General features: G+C 33.0%; 1 long non-coding RNA gene across 1 annotated transcript; it reads right to left on the reverse strand.

Annotated features, from left to right (window-relative positions):
• Positions 1–527: 527 nt before the first annotated feature.
• Positions 528–1,581, reverse strand: LOC132728020 (uncharacterized). Its single transcript, XR_009625425.1, has 2 exons — positions 1,519–1,581; positions 528–844 (listed from the first exon to the last, which is right to left on the reverse strand). It is a non-coding gene; the product is annotated as an uncharacterized LOC132728020 (long non-coding RNA).
• Between the last annotated feature and the right edge of the window lie 4,435 nt (positions 1,582–6,016).

Consider the following 6,016-nt stretch of genomic DNA (forward strand, 5'->3'; position numbering starts at 1 on the left):
CTAATCAATTAACATCTTTAAGGAAAATATGTGATCAGTACATATTGTGATCTGGACCCAGTTTTTTCTTCGTTTAGTAAAGTGTGACATTCCAAATACTCATTCAGTCTATTATTTAATATATTGGTAAAACGTTTGCCAAAAAAAATAACCAACATAATATGGTAATCCCTCTATAATTGATAGATACCTCCTCTGACCTTTTATTAGAATAACAATAGATTTAACCACAAACATTGACATGTGCTCTATTGTAATCAAATATGTTGTGGTAAAATTCTTATTATATCTGATAATTAAGATTAGACATGTCAGGGATCTATGCATTGTTGTGATCAGATAACCCCCCCCCCTCTTTATTCTTATATATAGGATTAATAATACCCTGAAAATAGCGGATAAATACGTTTATTTACGACGAGGAAGTAGTCGGGGAGCTTATTCATCTCTTATAGCGCTGGAGTATGCTGATCCGAAACATGATGGTTTGATAATGTAAGGCTAAGAAAGTAAACACGAACAATGAGTTATCCACACTTGGTATTGCTACTCTTAAAACACCAGTTATGTTTTGTCGTTTAACAAAATGTCTTTGTTAAAATACATGTTTACACTGTTAAATCGGCAAACTCAGTCCAAGAATGCAATATTGGAGTTTACATACAAAGAAATACAATTTTATTTTGTCCGTTACCAAACTGTTCAACTCTGATCAACAAGGCTGGAATTTTGGCAACGACGAGCCTTCAATTATTGGCGTTGTCGGTCGTGTCTTGCGGATGCAAATGTCCTCTTCGAACAAGGACTAATAGGGAAATAATCACCAGGACAACTATAAATACACCTGAAAATAATACAATAACTTACAGATCTACTCGGTTATAATAAAAATGAAATAAGAATACCGTAATTAAAAAGATACAACAGCTAGTTTCTTCGGTCAGAATTAAAATACGCTTTAAAGCAGCATACCTGCAGATTCTCATAAATTAATATTTTGAAGATGTAGGTCTATCAAGAAGTAAAATGATACATGTATTGTCAAGTGAACAAATGAAACAATTTACACTTACACACTATGAAATTATCAAACATGAGTCAGAATGTATGTAAATTTTTTACATGCATGTATCTGCAATGATGTCAGATTATAATAAACGTCACGCTATAATATGTCACATTATAAAATATCACACTACTTGCATAAAATGGCCATATTATAAGATTTCATAGTATATAGTGACACACTATATGATGCCACACTATAAAATGTATGTCACACTATAACATGTCACACTTTAAGATGTCACACTGTAAGATGTGCCACATTATAAGATATCAGTGTATAAGGTGACACAATATAAAATGTCACACTTAAAGATGCCACACTATAAAATGTCTCACTTTAAGATGTCACACGTTAAGATATGTCAAACCATTAGACCTCTTTCTGTAAGGTGAAACACTGTACAGTGAAACACTTTAAGATGCCACACTATATGTGGGATATTATCATACCTACAGCTATGCCGACCACGATTCCAACACTCAGACCAGTTTATGATTCTACTTCTTTTACTGAAATAAAGACACATGTATGTCAATTAGCACATGATTTTCCACTCACACTCAAACAACTATGTTCTAAGACATTTAAATAATTAGGACCCTAATTGGAAGTTTTAGTAATTTTTGTAAAATTACTTGTTTCCGTTTAGGGGCATTACCCCTTTCTCCTTGAATAATGCAGGAGCGATCAGTGATCCCATGTGTTGCCTCATGATAACCATTTGCATGTTGCAGCTGTGTAGCAGAAGACACAAAATCATTAACATTGCAAAACACTTTATTTTCAAGGGCTATAACTCAGCCGAAATATTCAATCGGAAAATATGTTTAAGGTATTACCATCCTAATGCATTACCTCCGCTTTGAAGAGTATTCAAATAGGCTAAAACTACTGTTAACTACATTGGAATGAGGGCCGTGGGTTCAATCCCCAGAAGGGTCAACTTTGTTTTTCTTCCTTTTTTTTCTTTTGATATTATTGATGTATCTCTCATGTCCCATTTGGAAAGAAAAAAGTGTTTAATTTTGATTTTTTAATTCATATAGGTATTTATTGGCTAAATTATGCTAAATCTAGTAATAAATATGGTACCTGATATTTTAAGTGTAATAAAATCAAAACAAGACAGTAAAAGTATTTCATATTTAACAAGATCAACCAATATACTTCTTTAAAAATTTAGGGAAACTTTGAAAACAGGCACTCATTTGGGTAAATTTTAAAGATTTTTTTAAATTAGGCTCCCTAAGTAGGAAAATGGTCAGACACGTGGTAAAAATGGGTGGGGTAGGGTAACATTTGTTATACAGATTTCATAAATTTAAAGTAGAAACCATAATTTTGCTTATATGGATTGTTAGCTGAATAGTACTATTTGTTTCTTACCAAAAATTAATGGAAACACATTTTTCATTATAATGTTATTGCAGATTATTTTAAGGTTCCTCATTTCTAAAAAAGGGCCCTCATAACATTCTAGTTTGAGTTCAGAAAAGTGGATATAACTTGATTTCCGTACGGTAAACTTTGTTTAAATTTTGCATACAGGTGTACTTTAAGGTATATATCTGACCTATGCTGTCATTTTTTTAGTTCCTTATAGTGCCCATTAGAGTGGTAAACCTTGATATGTACAAGTACTTGAGGTACCTATCAATCCTGTAAAGTTTCATTCAAATTGCATTAGTAGTATATGAGAAGTAGTCCGAACAAAACTTAAAAATAAAGATCATTAAAGGGCAATAACTCGTTGAACCTTAAAATATTAATACTATGCACAACTAGATTTCTTACTGACAATTCCTGTAAAGTTTTAATGAAATTGCAGCAGAAGTTTCTGATGAGTAGTCCCGACAAGTTTTGTGACGGAAGGACAAACGGACAGGCAGCCATTCGACGGAGAAGTTATCCCTATATGTTGCCACTACCCTGTAGAGGCGACACAAAAATGCATTTATGATTTGTTGTTATGTACCAGCCTTTATGGAAAAATATGACAACTGTTTTCCAAAAACACACAAGAAAAATCGCGTTCCGTTAAATCCAAAATACACATTGAAGTGTTGCAAATACACCTACAGGATGGTATCCGAAATGTCTGTTTATATTATATAATAATTTACATAATAAGTTTAAAAAAACTCAAACCAATATACTGTATCTTGAACGTAGAGAAAAATATATTTGTTCCGTTCAGATGAATTATTAAACTCAAAGTGTATGATAACAGGTATTGCTTTTGATTACAAGCACTGACATGTTTAAATTTGTTGTTTGCGTTATGCTTTACGTCACTCCAACACTGTTAAGGTCATATTGCGACTTTCCAGCTTTCCTGGTGGAGTTCACTACTATGCTTTATTTCTGAACTTCCTTGAGCTGGCTAGGTAGCCTCCTCACATGGAACTATCCAAAGTAACTGGCGGGATTCAAACCCGAACTAAATTGGTGAGGGACCAGTGATTGAAAGTCAAGGACCATGTAGTTCCGTGTTTAACTTCGGCTGTATTTGTTTATATACTTACAAGTCCTCGCCGTAAGCTTCAGTCGTGGATTTTTCTTATCACCAATTTGTGATGTAAAATCAAGCAATTAGTCCGTATCAGCGTCCAGGTTAGCCACGTCAAAATATGTGTTTGAACCAGGAATAACATTAGTAACTAATTCAATATTCCCGTTTGCAGACTGGAAAATAATGTTAAAATGTTCTAGTAAGAGTGGGCAAAAGTGGGCGTGGTCAGCTTATTTGAAACGATAGTAAGAATCGCCAGGAAAAATCGAATTTAACTCGTCATATTTGATAAAGTATAAATGGCAATGAAATTCTTCAAATAGTGTATTTTAAGGTATGAATAATGAAACCCCGCCATTGAAATTGTATGCATATTTAACCCCTCCTTACCAATTGTATGAATATGAAATTCCGCCATTTAAATTGTCTCCTTGTCTAATTGTATGAATATGAAACTCCTCCTACTAGATATAAGAGTAGATAGTACCGTAGAAGTATTTAGTCCCTCCTTTCATAGGATATGGACAATCTCCTCTCATATACCTAATGATATCAACAATAAACACCTATTCTTACCTTCTTGAACAACACTAAAATAATTGAAGTTTGTATAGCATAGCAGGACAATTGTGTCGGTGAGTCCCAAACTATTCGGAAACTTCCGGTTTTCACGTTTTCTACTCGTACATACTCAGGTCCATTATCTATAAAAACAAAACAAACAAAAATTGTAAAATTAGAACTGAAAAGAACAAGTTTTCTTCTTTAAAAAGAAGCATGCGAGAGGTCTTTTTGCTGGTGTGGAAAATTTGTTTAATTCGAAAATATTTGGGGATAATTTTGCATAAAAGTCACAAGGAGGAATGCTTATAAATTACAATTATTTAACAAAATAGAAATTATTATTTATATTGAATATGGTATCATAATGAAAGTTTGTTTTACACTTCATTTTTTTTAAATGTTCTGATTGATTATATGCCGGAGAAATGGACTTTTTCTTGGCACATTAGGGAGGGAACAATTTCGTATGTCATCAAATTAAATTTAATATAAATAATATACACATGTATATATCACAGATATATTTAGCTCCATGTATGTATATATATATTTGATATATATATTAAAAGCAGTATCTCAATAAAAGTTTTAGAACTAATAAAATTCAATAAGCACATTTTCGGTTAATGTTTTGGTAAGTATATGGAAACATTTAATTTTCCTCTACATTTTCAAAAATGGGCATAAAGTTTGTTAATCAAACAATTTTAAGTCCTAGATTTACTTAAACAATATTTATATCATTTGATTAGAATAAACAGTATATAAAGCTGCATGCCTCCAACCACAATATTTGAGGAAAATCTTGAGTAAAATTTGTGCCACTTGCGCCAAAAAATCTCCGTTACGTTATTTAGTCATACCGGTTCAAAAGTTTAAGGAGCAGCAAAATTTCGGTACACGGTCCACCCGGTCATATCATAGTGCATGGTGATATTGTAACTGTAAAGTTCACTGTTATTATTTATCGGAACATGAAATAGTAAAAACGCTTTTCAGAAAACAATACAGTAATATTTATACAATTTAAAAGATTAAAGCGAAGTGGAACATCCACGTAGCGATATTGTCCGTTTTTCCTTTGTACCGATTTGTTCACTTCGATGTTAATTTTTCGTTCAAGTTAAGTCGTATTTTGAAACGGAGCATGCGCAAAACAATTTTTGTAGACTGCTCCTAATGAATTTACGCTTTAAATGAGATTCGTTCACTACAATCAGATACGCAAAAATGGATGCCGTCAGCAATCAGTCTGAACACTGTGGAGATGTCTGATGACCTCTCCAATAATAAACATTTATCTTTTAGTCTCTGTAAAGGGTGTAGAATATAGCTTAATATACACATCCAATTCTTTCGTTAAATGCGTATAATTTAAGCAATTTATTTGATAGCTTATTTTGAAAAAATGAAAAATTCGAGACTCAGCAGAATATTCTTGCGAATCAAATATGATGCGCGACATGACTTCATGAAGTTTCAAATGAAATCGTTTTTGTTTTTCAAGGGTCAAACCCCCAGAATTCGGGTCAAATAACACCTTAAATTTAGTCTGTCCCAGTGACCGACGAGAGAGAGAGAGAGAGAGAGAGAGAGAGGTTGAGGGAGAGAGAGGGAGAGGGAGAGAGAGAGATTTGACAAGGTTTGACAAGGATGAACCTTATTATAGACGGTATTGATAAATTTTGTTACCATCCAGGCACCGCGACACCAGACAAAAGACCTAGCATCGGTTGAAACACCTCCAGCACTGGTTTGAGCGAACTTCAACATCTAAAGGTAAAATAATAAAACGAGATTATAGTTGACTGTCAAATAGAATTTATCTATCTACATATTATAAACTTTTTATATCGTATGGCCACTACAAA

This window comes from Ruditapes philippinarum, unplaced genomic scaffold (genome assembly GCF_026571515.1).
Source record: "Ruditapes philippinarum isolate M1 unplaced genomic scaffold, ASM2657151v2 ctg9709_1_1_1_1, whole genome shotgun sequence".
In the NCBI taxonomy this organism is placed as follows: Eukaryota; Metazoa; Mollusca; class Bivalvia; order Venerida; family Veneridae; genus Ruditapes; species Ruditapes philippinarum.